Source organism: Tyto alba, unplaced genomic scaffold (genome assembly GCF_018691265.1).
Source record: "Tyto alba isolate M040663 unplaced genomic scaffold, T.alba_DEE_v4.0 Super-Scaffold_7, whole genome shotgun sequence".
Lineage (NCBI taxonomy): Eukaryota > Metazoa > Chordata > Aves > Strigiformes > Tytonidae > Tyto > Tyto alba.
In genome coordinates this window covers 36,074,442-36,100,866 of record NW_024881328.1, presented here as the reverse complement: position 1 = coordinate 36,100,866, position 26,425 = coordinate 36,074,442, and positions in this window count along the sequence as shown.

Sequence of the window (26,425 nt, the reverse complement as noted above, 5' to 3'; positions counted from 1 at the left end):
GAGGAATTAATTTGATATTCTTAACTTATCCTTTTGTCCTTTTGGGATATTACAAGGACAGGTGCTACAAGTTAAAAAAAAAAAAAAAAAAAAAAAAAAAGAACGAGCACCTCACTAGTTTTAAAGTAAACCACCACAATTAGAAATTCTCTTGTTAAAGTTCAAGACATTAACACAGATTGCCATCAATATATAATCATAATGCAAGCACATAATCACAATACAATATGGTTGATTATTATAGTTTTTAACTAACTCTAGGTAAAATGTTTAAGAACTAATATTGTATTCTATATATGTCAGGCAATTTATTTGTATAAGCAAAGCCTTGGAAAGAAAGACAACCTACTTAGTTTCAAGAAACTCAACAGACTATCACACCCTCAGTGATCTTTGAGAGAAAAATGGAAGTGTATCAACTAAAATCAATGTGTCCAAACCCATGAATATAGTAACTTACTGTTTTGGCATTGATTTTGATTTCTAAAATTTTTCCTCACCCTCTCTGGTAATTACAGGAAGTCTTTCTATGATATACATCACAAACAATATCACTCTGGCTGTTCTAATCAAATCATAGCCAGAGACAGAACAGATTAAGAAAGTCTTCAGAAGTGCAAGAAAAAGCAACAGAACACATCTACAGGTCAAAAGAGGGGCTAGCGGAACAGGATATGTCAAAGATGCACACAATGACTAATGAATAATAAGAACACTAGTAACTACACGAGAACGAATACCAGCTCAAAAATCCGCAGGTAGTGAAAAAGCTGTGAAAGTTTTGGCCTGAATTCCAATCCTACTTGGTGATAGTACCAACAAAACCTTAGCTGTTCTTCTCACTACTGGTGGTGGTTTCGGTTCTCCAAAAACTTTAAGGAGGCAGCTTGAGATCTAGCACAACCTAAACAAGAAGCTTTGGTGACAAAGTTCACTATAGCATGTACAGAACCACAGAGAAAATCTGACATCCACCTTGTTTTACATGAAGCATGCTGCATGGTTCACAAACAATGCAAGAGACTCAGGGGCACAGACCTAAAGATCCAATAGTCTGGAAGCTCAGTGTGGAATAACATACCTGTCTTCCAGATGAACATGACTATATTACTTAAGACATCATCTGCAACACTGATGGTCTCCACTGCTAATATACCAGCACCCTTAACTTGCATCTGTAATTACATACTAAAGTAAAGGATAAGTACACATATGCTGTAGTAAATTTACCATGTGCGTCATATCAGAAAGATGAGATTTGCTATTTGAATCTTCTGTAGCCCAGTTTTCAAGTCATGGAAAATACCTTTCAGGCATATGATTAGCTGTCTACCTGTGTTTGTGCCTCAAAGGGAGAAGAAGAAGAATGATTCTGTGGGATGCTGGATTACTTAAACATCTATATTAACAACATTAAACTGACAAACCCACATTAGTACTTGAATCAGGTATTACCTTTGGTAATCACCTGTCCAGGCAAGAGCCCAGCTCCTATAGAAAACAACCTAAAGACTTCACAAACAGCTAGTATTCAGACAAATTGCATAAATTCCGCTTGTGGTAAAGACAATGCTTTTAGTCAGTGGTACTGAATGCAATGCTGGAAGCTTTGTAAATCTTCTCTGCCCTTTCTTACCCTCACATTAATTAATCTCAATGGGATTTTGTACAATGGAGAGAAGATTAACTGTAAAGTAGCATTCAACAAGCAGACCTTTCTAAATTGGTATGAGGCAATTCCCCAGCCACTGCAATTTCAGAAATCCCAATCTCATTAAGAAACCATTAATGCAAACCAGTGACATCAAGATGTCACACTGCAGTAACCAAGCCTATTTAGAAGCACAGGGTGGTTCTACATAAGGCAGGGGCAGAGAGGGAATTGTTTGGTTTTTTTTTTTTTGGCAAGTCTCCTTTCAAGCAGGTGCTCAATTTTTCTTTTCAAAGAGGGCTAGTGGAAGAGGGATATAGTATTACATTTGTACTACAGAATAGAAGAGGAAGAGACTTACGCAGTTATGCTTAACTTCAGGGAAGGCCTGAAGTATTGTACATTAGGAGGAAAGATACGAGCATGATTTATTCTATGATTTTTGTCTTCCTTTCCCTCCCCCATTACAATAATTTTGTTTATCTTAATTCCATATCTCGCAAGATCCAATTTTTATAAACATGTAAAAATCTTACATAAGCAATTATACACAGCTTTCAGGATTTATGATGATGGATGGGCACATAATTGCAGTGGGTTTTGGTTTTAACTGACATAGATCTCCGATTATTTTTATGTTTTCTTAAACATTTTCTTATAATTACTGTCATTAGAGCCATCAGCTCATTTCAGGAGAATTTTCACAACCACAGCTAGGGAAAGCACTAGTTAGGGATTCACTTTCCAGTATTTACATTACAGGACAAACAACATCAATATATAAGCCCAAATATAAACTTCTAATATTTGTACAAGAAGAAAAATTGGATTTCTTTCCAGCTGTTTTAGAGCTCAATAACTCGAATATATTGTATTTTGATTGAAATTAGTGTTATTAGGAGACTTCTTGCAGCATTCTTGTTCCTTCAGAACAGACGTTGGATCATCAGTCGCACAAAACATGGCAAAGTTACATCTACAGCAGTAAAAACAATGGGGAAAAAAAAAAATCTAAAAAATGTTTGTGCAAAAAGACCAGAAATGGGATAGAACTTAATGAACTGCATCACTTTTTCCAGTCTCCTCATCTTCCACTTTGACATTAGAGACCATTGTATAAATGCAAATCGGACATAAATGGAGGGAGAGGGAATCTCAGGAGCCTGTAAGTAACAGTGCAACAGTGGACAGAAAAACAGACTGCAGTGGAATTCTCCTCTGACATAATCTCAATTTTATTAGCATTTTAAACTGAAGTTTAAATTATCAGTTTAGAGGTTCAGTTTTGGCTATACTAAAGGTTAATGAATGTTTTTTGATCCTGATACAGGTTCATAACTTCGGTATCTCTGCATGGATTAACTAATAAATATTGGCTGAAACTGAATGTAATATCTAGTGACAGAACCGTGAAAAGTCAGTTTTAAACAATGAAACAATAAATCTTCCCATACATTTAGATAAGATATCAAAATAAGCACTGCTTATTAATCGTAATGGTATATGACATGATATTTGATTTCATTTCAAGCCAAAATGTCTGTTTGTCACTAATAGAACATTGTAGTCTTTTGGCAAACATTTCATTAATACCTATGATTTGCTTACATTTGTAACTGTACTATCACCCTTTGGAGTACAACATTTGGACAGACACACACACGCACATATATATATATATTTAAATCCAAGTTGACAAGATTGAGCTTTTGATTTACTTTAAAAGCGCTTTACTCCACCAACTCTGGGTAGGTAGCTTTGCCAACATCGACAAGCAGAACTGATGACGCCTATCCAAAACCTAAGCAACAATTCTGTTTCTTTCATGAAAACAAAATGGTGAAATTCAGAATTTAAAATAGTGAATATCTGTGAAGCCCAGGATTTATGTTTTTAAGTGTCTTCTGTCCTTTCATTACTGTGGGATTTGCAGTTGACCAGAAAAATAAGGTTGTCTTCATCTAGGAGGAATGTCAGATTTTGTATTAAAACACCAGCCTTCAAGTCTTTGTAATATAATTTACCAGTTATAACAGAAGTCTAGTAAAAAGATAGCAATGCTTTTCAGCAACTTTTTTTCACTGGTAACTAACTGACTTCTATATACTTTTTTCGAAGAAAAGAAACAAATACTAACCACTTAAAGCTTTTGATCTGCACACACCCACATCTATATTTATATCATTGTACCGTAAGCCTACTATATTTTTGCAGCATTATTGTTTATACAGAATACAAGCCCCCTCTGACTCAGGTCTGTAGTTGCAATGAGACAACTCTCATGTTATAGGTCTTTACAGTAAGACAAGGATCCCCCTCACGTGCTTCGTATCACAATTCTCTTATGCTATACAGAGCTCTCAGTGCCTAATCTACTTCAATTATGTCATAATGCAATTTCATTAGGTCTTGTGATTGTGTTAGTGTCATATTTAAATTAGCATCTGCTTGTAGTTACCCCAGACTGAAATTACCAAGTGACAATAATAATTTTGCTTTCTTTATATGAGAAAAAATATGTCTGATTGAGCTGTTTTGTTGTTACAAAGCTTTGCTACTTTTCCATGTTGCAAACTTCCTCCCCCTGTTACTATGGAAAAGATGGAACAAAACTGATTTAAATACATATATGTCATAAATGCATAGTTCTCTGTCCTGACAGCCCTATTCCAAATGACACTTCATGAATCAAATCACATACAAATAGAAATTTGCAAGCTCTACAGGGGAAGAAGCTCTAGATCTAAAACCAGTCCTATGTCTATGAGCTTAAGTATCTCAACTAGACTGAAAGAGAAAAAGCAGCACCTGTTTGAATATTTATTTATCCCATCTTATTGTGTGTTTAAAGGAAGAAAATCATTAAATGACAACTTGAACTGGGGAGTCTGAAACTGTACTTTCACATTGTTTTCTCTGCATTAGGGTGTGTTTAAGTTACAAGAATATATGACATACTTTTGTATAGTATGATATTGACACTTGGAAAAAATATATAAATATCTGAGTTTTTAAATAAGCCAGTATCCAATAGATTTGAGAAGTAATTAAAATATGCACAGTAAGATCCCAACTCTTATTTCTTTAATGCCATGCCAACATTAGCTCGAAGGAAATAGCTCAAACGCTAATTGATTAAAACTTATATTAATATCAGTGAAATTTCAATTTAAGATTTAGAAAAATAACACATTGCAGCAAGTTTGACAGGAACCCTATTTCTACTACAGAGTAATTTCTGGATGTAATGAAATTTTCCATTAGCATTCCAAGGCTTCACTAACACAGTATAATTTACTGACTCCCTTCAGAAGCAGCTGACACGGGAGAAAGGGATGTAGTACTATCCTCAACAAAACCCTCTTCATTTTTATTTCAAAGACAGGTTTGGTTTCCAAGGTTGGGTTCCCCCCCCACACATACTATTCTACTTGCCCTTATTACTTAATTGCTATGGACAGTGAAAGGTCATTTTAGTTCACAAATCCAAATGCCAAGTTACACATGACAAACCAATGACAACTTTCTTGACAGTGTTTTGTAATAATTAAGGTAACAGGTAAGCAAATTAATGTAAACTTTAAGTAAAAAACAGTTTATTTATAAATAGCCGATTAAGCCAAATCCTCATTTCTGATTAAATCCCTTACCTTAAACCACTTCTAGAAAAATATTGCAGTACTAGTCAAAGTATCACAGATTTTTGTATATCACAATCTTCACAAAACAAAGTATGTTTAGCTGTCTGGTTTAGGACAGATCAACACAGATAACGTTGTGGGTGTCTGCTGTGGACCGATTAGAAGATGCATGAGATGTCTTCAGGCAAGTGGAATAAACCTCACATTTGCAGGCCCTGGTCCTCGAGGGGGACTTTAACCACTTCAATAGCTGCTGGAGGGACAACACAGCAGGACATAAGCATTCCCTGGAGGGCTCAGTAACAAATTTCTGACACCAGTGGCAGGGGGGCTGATGAGTTGATGTGCTCAGTGAGCATACAGGAGGCAATAAAGAAGATCGAACCGGACTAATCTCCATGTCCAGTGAAAGGACAAGAGTCATTGACACAGCTGAAAGAACTGAAATTCCATCTGATCATGAAACGAAATACCCATTTTAATTGCAAAGCTGGTCAAGCATTAGACCAGATTGCCAGTCCCCATCCTCAAAGTTATTCAAAGCCTGACTGGAGACAGCCCTGATCAGCCTGCTCTAATTGACCCTCTGAGCAGCGGAACTGAAGTAGATAATCTCCAGAGGCCCTTTCCAACCTCAGGGATTCTGTGATCAACCCAATTGTTTTTCTTCTGGTTGATTTAATGGACAGAAATTTTTTAATGATTCAAGTGCATGCATAATTATGAAGCCAGGAAATATATTCCCGAGACCTAGTGTTTCCACATAGATACTAATTATGTAATTATCTATGTTGTGCAGACAAACCTGGCGAGTCCCATAACAATTTACCGTGAACTTTCTTCACTTATTTTCCTCTTAATCTCAGTAATGGTTAACACTGAGCAATGCAGAGAATAAAAACCATTTTATTAATTCATACTGACTGACCTTTTTATAATGACAACAGCTGAAGAAACTTGACAAGATTTCATTTAGCAGACACAGACTGCCTTCAGACATCTCATTCCTCTGGACATGCTAATAACGCACCTTACTCTTGGCCTCATTTCTCTCTCAACCAACACACCAATGGATTTCTCTCTCAGGCACCAATGATTATGACCTGATCACCTGCAGGGTCCTGAACAGCATGATAGGTTAAGATGAGCTCAGTTGCCACAAAAATTAATAGAAAGCCAAGCTTAATTGCACCCTGACGGATCAACATCAAAAGATAAAATGTGTAGCCATAGTTAAAAGTGTCCAAGTATTGAACATGACTGGAAGCCGAGAGAATATTTTACTTAAGAGAAGATAATTCTTGAGCTTCAGAAAGCCTTAGAGTCTATGGAAGGGCCACAATCAATCTTCAGTTACAGCAAAAAGGCCCAAGATAAACATAAATAGCAAGTGTAAAAAATTTTTACTTTTTAAACTCACACAGGAATTGAGAACCTGCATATTATGACTGCTCTTCGCAGCACATTTTAATGAGTTCTGATTTTTTTTTCTCACTCACCCAGGGCCACAGAAAGAAACCAGAAATTCAGGGGCAGATCTAGCACACTTCCACTAATTCAGTTAGTACATTGATTTCAGTGGTATGCTCACAGACATATATAATTGCCTAAATCTGCACATAAGTATGCATGTTAATTTGCCCCCCAGAGAGTTTCCTCCATAGGTTAGATGCTTTAGAGGGTATCCTCCACTTTTCCTGTAAAAAAAAAAAAAGGTAACAATAATCTAGTCTATAAACCTTGAAAGTAAAAGCTGTATTCTGAAATGCCAACTGCTAGATAGAAGCTTTTGTCAGCCGCTGAGAAACATTAGATAACACATGAGTGAAGGAAGACACATGAGTATGTTTAAATCTTCCCTGAAATAAGCTATTGCACAACTCAAGAGATTTGAAAGATGGAATCCAATTCCCATGCAATAAATGAAGATGTACACACCTATTTCCTCCAAAATGTAAAGACAAATCTAATAATATTTAACTAAGCAGATTTTTTTTTTGTCTCGTATTGAAATATAATAAAGTTCAATGAAAGCTTACAAGAACTTTCAGAAGGGAAGATTCAGTGTTAAGGAGAAAATGCTGGCCTCAGAATTAAATGCGAGTTTTATCAAAAGACCCAGTATTTCACTTAATTTTCACAAATATATTAATTTCTAGTCACAAGATTCAAAGCCATGTTCTTTAACAAATACAGAAAACAAGTTTTACAGACAAAAGGAAACCATTAATTAGTGAAGAGATTTGAATCAGTCCTCCATATATTAATACCTTTTAATGCATGGAATGCAGAAACAGTCTATCAGAATTGATGGACTGGAAATTATCCACATTTCCAATGAAACCATATGAAAATGAGCCTAAAAATCACTGAAATTATTTTTTTCCCCCAGAAGCACAATGAGCAGTTGAACATTTGTGTCTAACTTTCCTATTAGCAAACCAATTCTGAAAATCCAGCAAAGTCTATGTGACCTTGATGATCACATCCAGCCACTATCAGAACAGAAGGTGGATGCAAAGCTAACGCAGTTCACACTACATTTGCTGTAATTCACTTCAGCAGGTGGTAGACAGGTTAGCTGGCAAAAGAAAGGAACCTGTAAATTGTATTCTATCTTATGGAAAACACTGCTGTGATGGAGCACAGCATGTTAAAACAATGCCAATACAGATCGACAGCAGCTCACTATTACTCTTCCTTCCACACAATGAGGAGGAAGGAAAGAAGACCCAGGCTCAGCATTTACCAAAAATGTGACAAAACGTATTAATCTCCTTTTGCTAACAAACCTTCCTGAAGTCACAATTAAGGTGTCATGGAAAAAATTTCATCTGTCATGACAAAAATTACTGCAGGTTTTCTTAAATATTTTGGAATAAAAATCATCTTAGCATACCTAGATATAACCAATGTACTTGAGAAACACTAGGAATGAAAAATGAAAGCTTATATACAATAAGAAATCCTGTACTGGACAGTCAATTTTTCTAGTTTTTGGAGCAGCCCAGCTAGACCTGAACATTTTAACAATTTCTAAAGAAATCCACACAAGTACTTAACCTGGCAAGTTTTAATCTACATGCCTATCAAATCCTCCCTTTATATAGTATTCCAAAACTAAAGAGAAACAACTTTTTTTTTTTTTTTTCAAATGATTGCTTATAATTCTTTGAAAATGGAAAATAAAAAACCACTCTCCAAGTTAGCATATGCAATTTCCTAATTTACATTCATAACCATTTAAAGTTTAAATACTAGTTATATTTTCTGGAAAACTTTTTCTTCCAATGTTACTTGGTGAACATTTTCATGCAGCTCTTTTTGTGTAGCTTACTTTTAGATGTGGATTATTTTGCATTTAGGCACAGCATTTGGGTAGATAATGTAGCACAGTTCTATGGAGGGATTTCTATAGATTGTTTCCTGACTGACTGTGGTATGTCTTCTGTGAAAGTCATAAAACTGGGTGTGTTTGACCATGCAATTAAATGGAGAAGCCAATATATTGCCACAAATCAGCTCTCCCATTACATAGCCCGATCCTACCAATAAAGTCAAGTAAATACTCTCTTATACAGGTTTTCAGGAAGGAAGGTTGTTAACAAGAACAATACTATATCCATTAGCTGAATTATAGTGAAAATCCATCCACTTAATCATCATATTTTACCAGGTTACAGGAAGACCAACTCAGTCAATAGTGATGCATAGAAGTCAAAGTCTATAATTATTTTTTTGTTCCTCATTATAAATCTTTTAGATTTTAATAATAAAATACTACACTCCTATCAAATGGGATCCTATTCTGTGGAACCAAGAATGTAAGAGAATCACAGAGCTAGACAAATGGAAGATACACTTATGACAACAATCCTTATTTAAAGATGCAAAGTCTATACCAAAAACTCAAACATTCTTCCAACTTGTCCAATCTTATCCAGTTTCAGAAGTCATTTAATATAATTTTGCAATCAACAGTATTTGTCCAGATTATCCTATAGACAAACTATAATGTATTTCTTCTATACTTAATCTTCCCAGGCCAAAAAGGGCATCACACATCATTCATATTGTTACCCTGAGCCCCCTTACATTATCTTCAATATAAAACAAATTAAAATAAAGCTACATTAAAATCTATACTTAGTCCACTGAAGTAATACAAAGTCTCTACATTATTTCAGATGTGTTTTCATTATACCTACTGGTGGGGACAAACTTTGTCATACAAATTTATAGGCACATTAGTTATAATCATCTTACGTTTTATTTTATCTCTGCAGGAACAGTATTATAAACTGTTCCTATCGTCTGAGTGCATTAAAAGTGTTATGCTTTTAACACATCTTATTTGCTTATGAATAATTTTTAGCAAGATCACCACAGGCTCCTTTTTATCAGAATTTTAAAATATAATGTATGTTTGGTCTCATGACCTGAATGTTTGTTTTCAAGTGAGATTATGACACTAATATTTGTAAACATCTCCACAGTGGTGTCAGTAGGGACCGCTTAAACATGACTGACATAACACTGTGTCAGTCATAGATAGCTTTACCTAAATTTCCTTTTGTGTAAGGCATTCACACTGAAAGACTTCAAATCACTGCTGCTTACTCAACTTGCTCTGAATACTTTCTAGAGCTGAAAGGAAAATGTCTCCATCCATACTACCTGCACAAGCATCACCCTCTGAGCTAGATATCAATAATAGTATCATCGAAATAATCTTCCTTTTATTTCAGTCAAAATGAACCAGAAGCAAAGACCTGCCATTTACAGACCTTAAACTAGCTTCTTTTGCCTCAAGTAAATAGTTAAATGAACTGTTCAAGCTGGCAGATCTGAGTTAGCGATCTTGTACAGGGGACCAGGTGTTAACACAGGAGCAAGTCCCATTCTTCCACTAACACAGCTGTTGGTAGAGTACATGTGCGCGCAGGGAAAGTAGATTTAGCCTACAAAAGAAGTACGCAGACAAGAAAAATACTACGATAAATATATGCAGCAGCGTGCAACTCCAGAGGGACAACAGTAGTCCATGTATTCAAGATGGCAAAACATTTGAATGCTGAGGTATTTGAATGGTGTCAAGCATCTCCAGGAAGTGGAAGTTGACTTCTAAGCACACAGGATGCCAACTCTCCTGATAAAACATTTCAGTCCTTTTGGAGGGAGGAAGTCTGGCTATAGAATTGCAGACTTAAGTCTACAACTGTTTAAAATCAAATGTATCTTGCAAATATTGACTGCATTTCTATTTCATGGTCAATCACATAAAGGTGATATTTGCTTAAGACAGTTTTTATGTAAAATACTATATAAAATATGGAATGCATATTCATATATCATGTATACTGGAATAGTACTACAACATTAGCTCCATAGAACATTTCAGCTGAAAAAGTGAGACTTGAAAATAAATTCAGTCATCAGCCAAATGCATTTTGGCTAACATCACCTTCCTAAGATTTAACAAACGTTGCCTGTTCCAGTTATAAATATAAAATATGTTAACTTCATTAAGGTAAATTTACAACTGGGTGCAAACAGGCAGTAATTATGGACCAGTCAAAAGAAACTGACTTTAACAGACATGAACTATTCAGCCATTCTAATCCTAATTTTGATGGACATATACAACATAACATCACAAAATATGATGTCAGTAAACCTGTGACTGCAGAAAAATAGCTGAATACAGTAGGGCAATAGAAAACAATTCCATTAGAATTTCAAATAGTATTTTACGTGCAAATCTGGGCATGCATACATGAGAACTAAAATATGAATGATGTGCTATGCATCACTATTCATTTCCTCTAGATTTTTTTTCCATATATGTCCATGCTGATTTAAGTGAGTATTTGGTGAAATTACTGTACTAGAACAATAAATACCAGGAACATAACAGCAACAAATGTCATTCTAATTTGTCCCATTTATAAAAGCCAAGTTTTCTAAGAAGTTCCTATAAAAATTTAAAAGCTATCAGATAAAGGCAATTGGAAAATATTTGTTTCCGTAAGGAATGGATTTAATGCTTATTTTCTTCTATTTTAAAAATACCAGTAGATTTACATCAGTGACAGTTAGATTTAAGAAAATAAATTCATTACTTAGAAGTACATTTCTAGTCTATTAGAAGAAGCTACTATCCTGATTAATATTACATTAACATTTCCATTATCAACTCAAGCTGACTGAAAAAATAAACGCCTTCATCTCTGTTTTCAAGCTCAGTGTGCTCCTCTTGTCTTCCTATAACCACCTTTTCTGTAATCCAATGATTTCAATGCTTGTCTTCTACAGAACCCACATGGAAGCAGACCAATGCATATAAACATAAGGCTACTTGCCAATTTTTTCACTTGTTGGCTAGCCCTATGCAACTGCATACAATAATGTAGTGGGGCGGCCTTTCAGAACCACTATCTAACTGCTCCAGCTTCCATAGCTGCTCTGCACGAAGCTGTACGAAGATGTTTGCTTCGGCTTGACCACCATGCATGGAAGACACCCATTATCCCTTTCAGTGGGTAACAGGATTGAGCTGTGCAACAACGTTTTAGCCTGATTTGTGTGTACTTTTGTCTTGCTTTGTCTGATCAATACTCAGTGTACTGATACCTTCCTCTTCCTCTAGTTTTATTAAATCTCTTGGATGAGGGATTGTATTGATGAAGGATTCCTGTATTTACCTGAAAACTAACTTTTTTGTCACTCTGAGCTCAGTTCAAGTTGCAAAATATGTCTTCTAAGATACTCCATACATTACAGAAAGACTTATAGGAGTAGGGTCTAAATCTTTTGGCTTATCCTTATACAGATGAATTAACAAAACTCCATATGAAAGTCCAGCCATTTGCACTTCTGATACAGAAGTGTTTTCTACAGAAAAATCTACAGCAGTTACATGAATTAAAAATTATTAATTCATTTTAACTCATTTATAATTTACATCAAGTAAGTCCTAAGTGTCTTTTGCACTGTTCCTAGAAATGGGAGAGAACAGCATAATCAGTATTGAGGCAATAGTGGTGAAATTAATATCTTCCTTACACATAAAATATATTTTTAATAGCTTTTTATTCTGCAGTGATATAAAGTATTTAGACTGCACATTTCAGTTTTATTGTGTCCAACTTATCAATTCCCTAAAATGCATTTTTTGCAGTAAAAATCTTTCGTACAGGTAAGAAAAAAATCTAGCAACACACCTGTGCTGTTTGCTGCTTTCCATCTTTTCTTCTTTGACCATGGAAATTGTGACATTATTGCTTTCAGTTAGTTTGCTTCAGTGTATTTCTGCAGATTTTAATTCTGGTTGTCCTATACTTGAGGGAAGACATATCACCTTCATTTCCATTCTTCATGAAGTGTTATTGTTTTATGTGATAACCTTAAAGGAACACTGTTCCTTTAAATTTGTAAGCACTGAAAGCTGTCATTCTTGCAGTCTTCATATAGCAATATGCCAAACATTTAAATGCAGCAGACAGCAGAACACCTGAGTGGTTATTATATTTAGTGTTCTTTGATGTTTTGAAAATTAGGCCTAAGCCCTTCTACCAAACACATGGTCATTTTCTATTGCCCCTGATGGCCTCAGTTTTGGATATGCCAAGCAGCTGCAGGATTTTCTGACAGTGACTGATGGAAGTGCTGAGTAGCTCTGAGTCAGACTATGTGCCTATTACCTTCCTGTTGGTTTTGTTACTGTAGAGTTTTTATGGATTTTATCTTTGCACAGCTCATCTCTTCACAGTTTAATGATGCATTTCCTGTATTCCTCATGAGAATTAAGGTTCAATATAGTCATCTGTTCCCGTTTTGTTTTCAAACCTCAATTTGACTACAGGTTCTCAACTATAGATTTTTCTACATTATTACAAAATACTACTACAACTTCTATAGAAAGATGCTTTGATGTATAGATCTATAAATACCAGCAGCTGGACCAGAGGCAGTTCAATACAACCTGGTCAAACCAGTAGAAAATCGGAGTCAGTTCTTCAAGCAACAGCTAGAAACTTCCCCTCCCCCAGCAAGCTCAGGTCCCGGGACAATTTCCCTCAGCAGATGGAAAATAAATAACTCCCTGAATGGAAGCTGCTCCAAACAACTTCAGCTCTATTGGTATTGCACCTCCTAACTCAAGAAAATTCACTAAATTCCTCTTTCACACTTTCCAGGCAGCTTTGAGAGGCCAAATATTTGCCCTAATTAAAGATCTGAGAACTGGGCCGATGCAGATATGAACAGACAGACAGGAAAGAGCAGGTAGAAGCAGGAACAGATAAAGATTCATCAAAACCACAGGATTTAACTGTTCTCAGTTCATGCTTAAACTGCTCCTGAAGTTGCTGTGAAAACTGCAAGGTCTGTCTAGAAGGTAAGCTCCTACCCTGAAACTGTTGAAGATGTTTGTGCACAGCCTCTCCATTCTTTTCTTAATATAAATGCAGGAACCAATATTAGTCCATTTCATTACTGAGCAACAAGTTATGCAAATGCTAAAAAAGCTCCACCTTCCAGTATTCAAAGTTTGTGAAAGTTACGCACTTCTGCCATTGTGAACACAGACTGAGAAATCAACCTTCATTATATGCCAATATCTCATTATTAAGAGGTAAAAGGAAGCAGCATTATAAAATGGCATAAGCAGTTCTAAAGATTGGGGAATCACATGCACGAAGACTGAAATGGATTTATCATGACATGAAACAAGCCACTTTAAACAGGCACATTCCAATCACATCATATCCTGAAAACAAAGTGAATGCAAGCAAGAAGGGAGAAAGTGGCAGCAGCATTTTCAGTTTCAATCCAATTTTTCCACATGAGGTGAAACTAAACTAGGAATAAAATGAAGTCATAGTTGAAAGAGGTCATTTGTAAAGCTACATTACAGATGTTGCATTTAGAGGTTTTTTTTTTTCATAAAAAAGTAAAATATACAACATTGTAAAGGAACAAGATTAAGTACATCTAAAGTAATATTTTTATTATCATTCTGACAATAGATGTTGCAGGATAAAATAATTATGACAGATCCAAGTACTTCCCTGAGTTTTTGTACTTGCTTCCAAGTCTTTGTTATTAAGATCAGCAGCACAATATTATTGCAGTGCTGAAACTGTAATGTTAAAAACGGTGCAACGATAATGATGCTAGAGCAAGTTTCTAGTCAGGATGAGGATGACACCTTGATCAGACAAAGCTTTCCAGTGTAATGGGAATGAGTCCAGCATGATGACAAAGTTCCATGCAGGTTATATATATATATATATATATATATGTATGTGTGTTTATATATCTAAAAACATTACTATTACCTCAGACAAATATTTCCTGACCTATTTAGGCTAATTTGAGAGTTGCTAAGCTAGCAGCAAGGCACATAACAGCTACATCATTTTGTTTCATGAAAGTAGCTGGGAATATGTTAGGTAACATTAACAAGAAAGTCAGTAAAATGCTTCTCAGGACAGTGGTTAAGTTAATTAGTAGCCCAATTATATGAGTTTAAATCGGCAAACAACCTAGCTATCCTACAAACAATAACTATGCATATTAACTTAGCCTTCTCAATAACTTAAAATAACACACTGTAAGATCTTTTGAAGCAGTGCTGATGTACTTCATTTTACAAGAAGTTCCTTAGTATGTTACTCAGTTTTGTTTTGTTTGTTTTTTTTTTTTTTTTAAATTAACAGAATGCTTATAGAAGCCAGCAGGAAGAAATCTAATCAGATAATCAGAACAGTGTCCTAATGCTATAGAAAAAATACATATGATGTAGGTTTCCTTTGCCCATAACCTAAGAAAAAACCCTAGACTTCTCTCATCTTATTTGTGCATTTGACAAATTTACTAGCTCCACATTTACTGGGGAGGGAAAAGCTGAATAACTGGTAAGAATCAGATTCAATTCATATTCTTGATGCAACTTCAGTATACTAGAGCACACAGTGAATTACTTAATTATATCAAAGCTCATGGAATAATCAATATTAAAGTGATAAAGCCACAGAGCACATATAAACCAGTCAAATCATCTTGTGTTTTTAGAAATCATTTGATAATGAAAGTGAGATTTATAAATTGTCCTTTGAAGCTGAACAGGAGACTATGATAGAACATAGAACGCAAAGATGTTAAACTATCAGATTTTCACTATATAACACAAGCTATCCAAATGCGTTAATTTTGACAGTTTCTGCAGAAAGAAGGTACCTAAGGAAGTGACCTGCAATCTAAGGAGGAAGGACAAAATTAGCACAGGAAAAGGAGAGGAGAACGTGAAGTGTCTTTCACTCAAAATTTAAAGTACTTCCTCACTTATACTATTTTTGGAAGGGGCAAAGATTAGAAGATTAACATCACATCAAAGTCAGTAATTATGTATTCTGCTTCTAGACAAAGTGCCTGATTTAACAGCACTTGTGCTGATTAACTTGTACGTGTAATTGAAACAGAGTGTCAGTATTCTTCAGTCAGTGTCAATAAAATAGGTGAGGGAAAACTGGAGGCAATTGGGTTAATCCTAGAATCAGATCTGATCACAGGCAATCCAAACTGAATAACTTCTCAGTTCTATTCTATAGTAGTTCTTATGAAAATAAAAGTAATAGACATGAATTAAACATTTTCATTTCACAGTACTAAACATTCACCTATCACCCATAAAGCTCATTCTTCATCCCATGGGTTTCAATTGCAGTGGTGCTTGCTAAATAAATGAGTGCTAATTATTCAAAATTATGAAGAAATGTAGCACTCCACATGTACTCCCGTCTTTCACATATATTCAGACTGTAAAACAACAGTCTGCAATATAGAATACAAAAGAAGAGGGCAATTATAACACACCTGTAAACTGAAATCAGAAATAGTAGTGCTAGTAGCTGTATCTGTAGGAGTGATTACACTGATTTTTCTTCAAGAAATAGTGTCAGAGCTGGAAAAATATCCTTAGAAGTTGTATTTTACGAAAATCAATAAAATTATTGCTGTTCCTCCAAGAAAAAAATTTCTAATTTTCATGAAATATGCAAATAATAGCTCTTGGACAATTCTCATACGGTGGTAAAAACTGAACACTTGGAATTATCAATTGGTATAGTCTTACACTATTCCTTAGTATTACTTAAAAAAAATAGTATCATTACTGTGACCAAATGACATCTACAGTCAGCATTATCTGACAAGTATCACAATATTCCCACCACCACTGAATCCTCCCATCATGCTATACACAGCAAAATGATATGCTGAGAAGGTAAGAAAATTTTTTTATCAGCACTGATGTCTATTTTTTAAAATAATGAAATGTTTTCACTGTTTTCGATTAATTTACTCTAACAGTACGTGTTGTTAACATATCACACCCAGTTAAAATAAATTCATAGCAGCAAAACAAAATTGCAGAATTTTGCAACATGAAATATATTATCACATTCTCAAAATATCACAGTATTTCTGATTTAAAGTTCTAGATTTTGAAGAAAACATCTGAATTTGAGTAAGGTTTTCAAAAACACCAAGATAAACAAGACTGGAATTTAACCATCATTATTGGACAGGAGTAAATGCAAGGCTTGGTTTGGACTCAAAATTACTTTGTGCTTGAAACCACTTCACAGATACCCATTGTCAACAGTTTTGTCAGTTGTTTTCAATATTCCCACTCATTACATGTATTTCTTTTACCACAATAATACAGGAGCTGTGAAATAAAAATTTTGAAAAACGACAAATTTTAGATCTCTACATTTTTTGCTTGAAGGGAAAATTGTGCAAGCTAAGCTTTATGCAACATTACGTAAATTGCAAAATTACTACAGAAAGTTGTAAGTTTTGGTCTGCACATTTTTCTATACATCACGTCAAAGAAAGACGAATTATTTTACTGCAATGCCTAGCAAAGACCAATAGTAGAGACATTAAAACACCCCAACCTCCATTAGGCTGCAGGTGCCTTAAACCTGTCATTCAGAAGAAAAAAAAAGAGTGTAACTTCACTGCAGCATTATGGTTAACAGTGAGTACAAACTACAGCCAACCTTACTAAACAGATTCATCTCCTACATAACTGCCCTTTTTGCTGAGACCCTTTTTCTGTGCCTTGAACATGCCTTTCACCACAGCTAAGGAAGCAAAAACTTTGCTCTATCTGCACTGGAGTGATTTTGTTGACACCAGGCACTCAGTCCTCCTAGGACAGCACCCTCATTAGTCCCACACTAATTGCATCTTTTAAACTAAAATACTGCAACATTTGGTGGGTACTTTTGGATGTAGTTTCAAACCACTGCAGCTAATGATTTATAGGCATGTTTGAAATGAAACTCCTCATAAAAGCTTTAGATAACTTTCAATTTAATATTAGAGTATCCCAGAGAGGGGATGATGGATTTTGGAAACAAATGGATGTTTAAGTAGGAAAACTGATGTGTGACTGTATCCTGATGATATTTTGAGGGGGCAGCGGGTAGAAGGAGTGGGAAAAAAGTAATGATAAAAAGGGTAATTGCTAAAGGCAGAACAAAAGTCAGGACATTAAAAACTGGTCTGAGGCTTCATTAAAATCTCAAGTATAGCATTTTCTGCTGTGGCTAAAACTGTGTAAAAAGCCGTTGGTTTTAAAAGCAAACCAGAAGGCCCCTAACATTGACGTTAAATATAAAAAAGAAATAAATCACCAAAAAATACGTGTTGATTAGCTGTGAAATTAAACACTATCAATGTATGATGATTTCACCTTAATCTTAACATGATCTGTAGATGTGTTAATAATAAATTGTGAAGAACCAACAAATAATAATATAGTAGAGAAGTAAACACTAAATATAAGCCAGTGATTTCTTTAAGAGCATGAAAATGAAAACCAAGTGGTGATTAACTACATGATAATAGGATAAGGAATATTGTTTTATAACATAACTAATAATTATGAGGGAACTACCACTGTTCCCCCAGTTCCAGGCAGCTGATCTGAAGTACCTCAGAATATTCCTGTCACAACATTTCTTAAGTAACTACTTCCCTACTGTAGTGAAGATTTCAGTGGCTTATTGGCACACAACTGAACCTGTAGAAATCTGAGTCTAAAAATAAACAGTCATTTCCATACTTTTAGTTAAATAAAAATTGTATCAACTTTCCCAAAATTTTGCCAGTTGAGTATATTGCATGTAACTTAAATGGCAATAAGTTAACACATGTAAATTGATGAAGTTTTATGTGACTGTTGATTCAGGAAAGCTTGTTAATGAAGAAAACTCATAGCTTCTACTAGTTTTTAACAGTGTTCAGGATTCCCCTGTATTACTTTATTTCTGGATAATTTTCCCCAGTTAGTTTATAATGTTCCTAATTTAAATAGTTAATATTTGATGATGATTAATCTGCACCCAGACTGAATAAAAAGGAAAATTTAAGTTTTCAAGTGGTCTATTTTCAATCAAATCCCAAAAGTGAATACAGAACATATATTAATCTAATAAGGTATTACTCCTTCCTATAAGGAATAGTTTAATCTCAAAGAAATTTCAAAATAGTGCAAATTTTGGGGACAAAAAAGGGCAGTCAAGTTATTTCTCTCATGTTTTTCTCTCCAAGAGGATAATTCTTCAAAAATTGAAAGCTTATTTTATAAATATGCTTCTGCAGTAAGCCTCCAGTAGGCAGGAATTGATCTAAAAAAACCCATCTGAACCAATTTACAGTAATTTACAAGCTCAGATTCCAGAGCATCTTGCTATTGTTCCCTTGTAAAGGAGTGACTAGCTACGAAGTGGGAAGTTCCTAAATCATAAATCTCAGCCATCTGCCAGTGTTTCCTCTGGAAAGACTGGAAATAACTGTATGCTTTACTTTGCCTTTTCTCCAAACATCTGTTGTTGGGACATGTCAGGGACAGGGTATTGGGCAAAACAGACCCAGTATGACCCTTCTCACAATATGCATCATTCCGCTAGCATTCTTTTCACTTGTAAGTATTATTTTTTCAGTTCTTTTTCAAGTACCACACATAACTTAAGCTGTGGAAGACAAATTTCTTTTTTAGAATTTCAGTTCAACTGAAACATTTTACTTTTGTTGTTTACTTTCTGCTTATAGTATATTTGCACATGCACACAACTACACATGCAAAACAAGCTAGTCAGTGTTTCATTAAAAACACTACTACTGTTCAAATTTTATCTGATTTTTCCTCTGAATAGAAATCGATCTCACCACTAATCGAAAAAATGCTGGCATAATTTCATGATGCTTTTCAATACACTTGAAGTATATTGTCTCCAAAAGTTCTTCTATTACAGTGAACTTTTAAAATTTTTATTCAGGTCTTCATTTTCAGTTATTCTATCCTTCTTGATTTCATTCACCTTTTCTTTCTTTCTTTTTTTTTTTTTTTTTTTTTCAACTGTGCCTATTTCTAGCAAATATTTGCAAATTGGCTTTTTCTGAGCAAATCTCCATAATACTGTTGGATATTTAAATCACAACAGCCCTTACCTGAACATCATGCAGACTGCTGTCTGATTTTACACATCCTCAGAGGGGCTATATTCACATGGCAGTAAATTCTGGCTCTAAATAAAACTATACATCTCCATTTTCCTGTTTCCTACATCATGAATGCAGGGGGGTTGGATTAGATGACCTTTAAAGGTCCCTTCCAACCCAAACTATACTATGATTCAATGAGTGGCATTGCAGCTTAGGGTCTCGCTGCACGATCACGCATAGGCAAGTGAGACTATTCTGAACTGGATAAACAGCATATAGGACTAACATGAACTTGACCCTTTTGCATCTCTCATAGCTGAAGTGCCACAGATCAGGTTTAGTTTACAGTCTATAATCTGCACTACTTTGCCATGCTATACATAGTCAAGTCCATCTATTATTCAAAGAGCTGATGATACAGTATCATATCAGAGAGCTTTTTTGAACTAACTCTTAACCATAGTAATTCATCTATAGCATAAGGGTAAAGCAGTTGCACTGCTACCATTGCTTGAAGGAGTTTGTCCAGAATTAATATGAACATGTCTACACATGCTAAATTATTAATATGAATTAGTGTTTCAAAATTTGTTATTTATTGGAAAAAGAATCAACAGTACCACTTCGAATACTTCATTTCTGAGCACTGTTACAGTTTGCCTGATTGAGAAGAGAAAAGAACTAAATCAATGCAAAATAAATCAGATTAGACTGCTATTTTATAAGGTGATAAACAAATCCTGTTTTTTTCTGCCAGAGATCTTAGAAGTGGATCAGAAAGGGAGGAGTTAAATCTGTCAGAGAGGGACAAGTCTAAAGAAAAGGAAAACTTTTTTCAAGGTATCTATAGAAAATGCATATCTCACCATTCGATGTCTCTGGAAATCTTGCCCACCAGAACTGTGGTGGCTGACTCATTAGCTGGATCAAATCACAGTCAAGAGATATAACTATTGATAATGTTTACATTATCACACCTTACACCTGTCTTGGTTCCACTGACGTTTAAAACTGTTGAGGTCCCTGTAGGAATTTTTGAAGGACCAAGCACAGCGTTAAGTACATAGTATTGTCTTCAGCACTTCAACAGGGACTGAATGGAGCCCCCACTCCGTCCATACAGACTGCTGACAGCAGTTACAGGCAGCTAAAAATGGTAGCACATCAAGGGAATGCATCCTCTGTACGCATGTCAGCAAATAATGCCATTTCCTATTTTCCTGTGACACATCCTGCTGTCTCCCATATGCTGTAACAGTACACAACTGTTTTGTTACTTCCCTTACACTGCTTTCTTACTCTGATTCACAGGTTTTCTTACTTTTATCTGACCAGGAGTTACATTAGTGCCCTCAATATACAGAAGCACAAGCAAAGGAAAGATTTTTTGTACCAACAAATACCCAAATATTTAGAAACTTATAAGCTTTAGTATTTTAAGTTCAAATAACAGCTGGGTACATTTTACAAGTCACAAGCTGCCAAAATACAATATTTTTTCATTTAAACATCTCTTCATATGACTGCTGAGGAGGCTCATCAGACAACAGGCAACACTGTAAATCCTATTGCTCTCAAGAGGACTGGAGCCCCATGACTAGTTTAGATGTCTCTTATACTGATTAAAATTAGCATTTAAAATATACACACAGGGAACATTTTCTGAAAACTAACCGTTAGATTAAGGCTTTGTCCTGATCTGCATTTCAGAGTCTCACTGATGAAGTTGCACCCATTCAATTCAAATCACATATACTGCTCAGCATGTTCTGACTTCTTCATAATTTCCAATACAGATAGAATTTCCCAACAGAAGTGTTATTTTGTCTGATTAGTTTATGGGATTTGGGAGTTTCTGGTGGCATTTGATCCATCTACACTAGAGAGATATCACGGTTTGGCTCCAAATGATTCTGCTGCTATAGTTGTCTACATAAAACTGTCCAGCCAGGGCTCAACATTGCTCTGACTGCTAAAAAGTAATTAAATCACTTACTAATTCTTCCAAACCCATCTAGAATTGATGTGGAGTTAAAGATTTGTAAACATAAGGCCAGAGAGTTTAAGTGTAAACTACCTGATAGAACTTTCACTGCAGTTTTCTTAAAACCTGCCACTGAAGCTTGCCAACAGACATCCTACATCAAGTCTACAACACACTCCACTTGTAATTTCAGTTGTAGAAACAGAGTTACACAAACAGAACTCCTATGTCACAGGACTTGTGCTATAAAACACAACAGGGATGAAGTTGCATTGTAGGAGCCACAAAAATCTACTAGCTTAAAAAAAATGACACAAGTGTTTGGCAACTAGCATAGCACAGGGCATAATGAGCCTGCTGCTCTCACATCTTCCTCAAGGTCTGGAAAATTCCAAAACATCTCCCTTCACTGATCAGATTCTTGACAAGAGACCGTAAAATAAGAAAATTGCCCAGAATCATTTTATGACTTTGTCATGTCCAATTGTTCTCCATTTGTGAACTTGTAATTCATGTGACAATATTGCTCTAAGTGGCAATTTTATACTTTTATTCATTTTTATTTTTATCTCTGTGAATAGTAATGAGAATTATTTCGTTCCCTCCATCATGTCTATTTTGGCCAATGGAAAACCAGAAATCGACAGGGGGATAACAAGTGGAGAGAAAGGTTGAATAAAATGCAGTAACACGAAACAGTCTGCAAATTCTTACAAGTATAAATCAATTCATACAATACCCTGATGAACAAGAGATATGTTATCTCATTTTATGGGAATCTGAGACAGAATTTAAGTGACCTGCCTGAAGCCAGAACTGTCAGATTGGGGATTAAAGGTCCTGATTCCCATTCTCTTCCATTTACTATTCTGATTTACATCGTAACACTATTTTGAATTACATTGTGACTGCAAAAATGAGACATTACCTGACACTCAAAAACTGGTATTAAAGAAAAACTTAAAGAAAATATAGTGTCAGACTATAACATAAGTTTTGTCTTGTTAAAGAAAAAAATCAAAAAAGGTAAAGTATTAACTTAGATTTGGATAGTCAATATATTATTTTGCAAAGGTGTGAAAAAGAACCTCTGTCAAATACCTGAATTAAGTGAAAAAATGTCTTAAAATCAGATAGCATTTTTAGAAATGTGAGAATATATATGACAACATTGAAAGAGTAGGAAGTTGTGCAAAAAATGGAAATTTGGTTAAGATCTTTCAAGCTCTGAGAAAGAAGTGTTGGGTATTTCTTGAAGTGTACTTCCTGCATCATCCAGCATCTGTTGTTTATCAGTAATGTAACTCTTACCTGACACAAGCAGAGAGAACTAGTATGCAAGTACCCTGAGAAGACTGGAACTGGGTTTCTTTGAACCATGTTTCCTCTTCAGGAATGCAGTGACAGGGATCAGGGTGTCTATTATGTATCTATGTTATTTTGTAGTATCTTTTGATAATTTCTAAGTAACCTTTAAATTTCAGTTTCAAAGCAACATAGCAGCACTAAGTAAGTTTTCTCAAGCTCACATAAAATGTTTTTTACAGACTTGAAAAAGCAAATCAAATATGTAATTTTACTATCCCAGAGTATAAGACATTAGTACTGTGCTAACATTGCTAATAATGACCTTATTCTATTCCCATTTTACTCTCCCCTTCTTCTTCACTTACCTCAAGTCCATCTTGTTTTTGTCTGACAGACTAGAGAAGAGTCCCTATCAGAAGTCACAGACTGGAGATGCCTTTCAAAGACAGAAGGAGTTTTTCCAAGTTATGAGTAAATGAAGCAGAAAAATCTCTGTGAAGTTCACCTGGTGTTTTTAGATACTACTCTCCAAATGCTCTTTTTTTTTTTTTTTTTTTTTTTTCCTCTAGTAAAAGCCATTACATACTAAACCTTACCTCCTGAAGGCTTCTCTTTGCTTTATTCCTAGCATCAGTTAGAATTTACTCTGCATGGTCAGATTACTATTTTCTAGTTTATTACAGGTCCTCTCAGAAAAGAGGAGGATGTGCCCAAACTAGGACCACAGAAGCATTCTCACTTTGTTCAAAAGATCAAGAGGAAACAAGAAGTTGGCTCATTTACAAAGAGGAAGAATAAAGCTGCACACACATAAGAGGAAATAGAGTCAGATAAAAGGGGAGATCAAAATTGGAAATCAGACACTTCTACTGTATTGGTCCTTCCCAGTATCCATGTCAGGCAGAGAAGTGGTTGACAGTTTTGCAACTGAAAAAACTGATTTCATATTTTCTTTCCAAATATTTTTATCTTGGTTTCGTTAAACAGAAAGCATGTGTGTTCTGCAACACTTATCCTTAAAATCCCTTTTTTCCAACACTTGCAATTACTGTCTTTGGCAGCCACTTTTGCATCTTGTTGTCCCACTCAGCATTGCTACAGTTAAAGTAGTGCCTTCTCAAGCTGACCTGTGGACTGCTGATGGCCAACAGCAAGTGATCCATGGCTAACAAGGGAATTCCAGCCTCGGTTACAACTGACACTATAGAAGGTTCTGTTGCTGAGGTAAAAAGTCCCAACTCACTGCCATCATGAACAGAAAACATAAGGATCCTTCTCTCCAAAATCACAAAAGTTTTTCTTTAAATGAAGAAATAAAAGGAGCTGGAGCATCGAGTTTTGTTTGCATTTTGGTAGCTTCTGAGCCTCTTTAACTCCAACCCTCTCCCTGAAGGGAAAGAAAAAAGCTAACTAGTGTAAGTTATGGTTCTTAACTACCGCAGAAACAGATTTATCTGAAAGCAGAACAGCCTGTAATAAACTCAGAAATACTACACATTGGAGACTGAACAGCATTCCAAGGACAGGAAATGGTTGATCCATTTTTGCATTTCTAAGGTACATCCTGAAGTAATCATTAGAATCTTTTTGTTCTATCTTGCAAAGAAATATGTCATTGATATTAAGAGCTCTGCAGAAAAGAAATGTTAAGTGACTGCTTAAATTCTATAGATGTGAGAAGGAAAAGGGGATTTTCTTCCATGAAATTAAAAATGTTTTTACTCCCCACAGATGGGAGAGCATCCAAGAAAAAGGGCGTTACACAGACTGTTTTCAACTGCGTTGCACTCTTGCCATAACAGCAAAATAATTTGAAATTTCCTCTTCAAAACAGAACTTCTTGAAACTGTATTCCCCTGTTAAACCACAGAAAGCCAGATTGAAGTTACTGCATGAGATAACGCAAGCGTTCAGGGAAAAAAAAAACAAAATGGTCTGCTCCAAGGAAATTGGCAGGCATTGCATTTTGTATTTAAGGAATAGAACCAGATATTAAGAAAACATCCGATAATACTTTGCATAGTACATTCTGTATTCCAATACCTACATACTTCATACATTTAGTATTATACTTCAGCAAAAATTGCAAAATAAGTAAAAATTAATTCTTTCTTTCAAGTACAGGTTTCCCTGAACTTCTAAATCAGCATTTAAATAATTCAAATTTAAAGGTAATTGAAATAAAACTTATAATTTTTATTTTTCAGCATAAAAGCCATTCTTAGAGTCAGTGATACAAAGGCAAGCAAACATTCCACAAAGCTGCAGAACATCTCATGAATATGGTCATGGACCAATGAGTCCAGTACATTATTTAACTGAAGGATGTAAAAGCCACACAAATACTTAATGAATAAGTCCCAAAATAATTACAGAGACTAAGATGAAAATATTTTCACTTTTTTATTTTATTATCTGATTTCTTTTTTTGTACAGGGTAGAGGTTAAGGAACATGAAATTGAATGTACTTTTAAAGAAAATTCATGCAACAGACCTAAAAGTTCAGCTAAACATACAGGCTAAGACAGTATGAACATCCTTTTTTTATATGTCAAAATACAAGTACATGGTCTAAGCATTCAAGATGTGAGTAGACAGAAGTTGTCTAATGCTCAAATTAGTATGTTCAGACTACATGTGTGAAAACAGCTCAGGAAGTCTCCAGCCTGTACTAACCATCACTGACTGACAGCACTTACAAATTCTGATTTGATGAAGCATCATTTCTTATTTGCAGAGATTGAAAATATTTAAAGTACTATTTCCATTTATCATGACTTATTAGTGCTACTTTAAGGCAAAGGAGAGGTAAGCTTATGAACTGAGATGGAACATCAGGTCAATCTGAAGATCACTCTCCACGATAGAGTAATCAATATACAACACACAAAAGAACCTTTTTTTATTTCTGTAGCATCTCACATGTCTCTCTGCAGGGAAGTGTGCTCAAGGACAAACAGAAACAAACCCCTTCCATTTATATATTTATATAGTGTTCTGACAGTGGCAGTTACGTTATTCCTATCTTCATTTTCATCAAAATCATCTTTAAACTGTGTGCTGCTTATATCATAAGCACTTGGGCAATAGAAACACATGAATGAGTTTTGTTTCATTAATATCTGTAAGTTTCTCTCTTTAGCTTGATCCTAGCTCCAGACTACAGACTTGAGTATCATTACCACGCTGATTTTAATTCATAAATTGGAAACCTCGCATTTCATGCTGAAACCACAAATTCTACACAGCTTTTGCAATATCTCTATATATCAAATAAAGATTTGACAAATATTCTCAAGGAAGCAGGTTTTTAATAA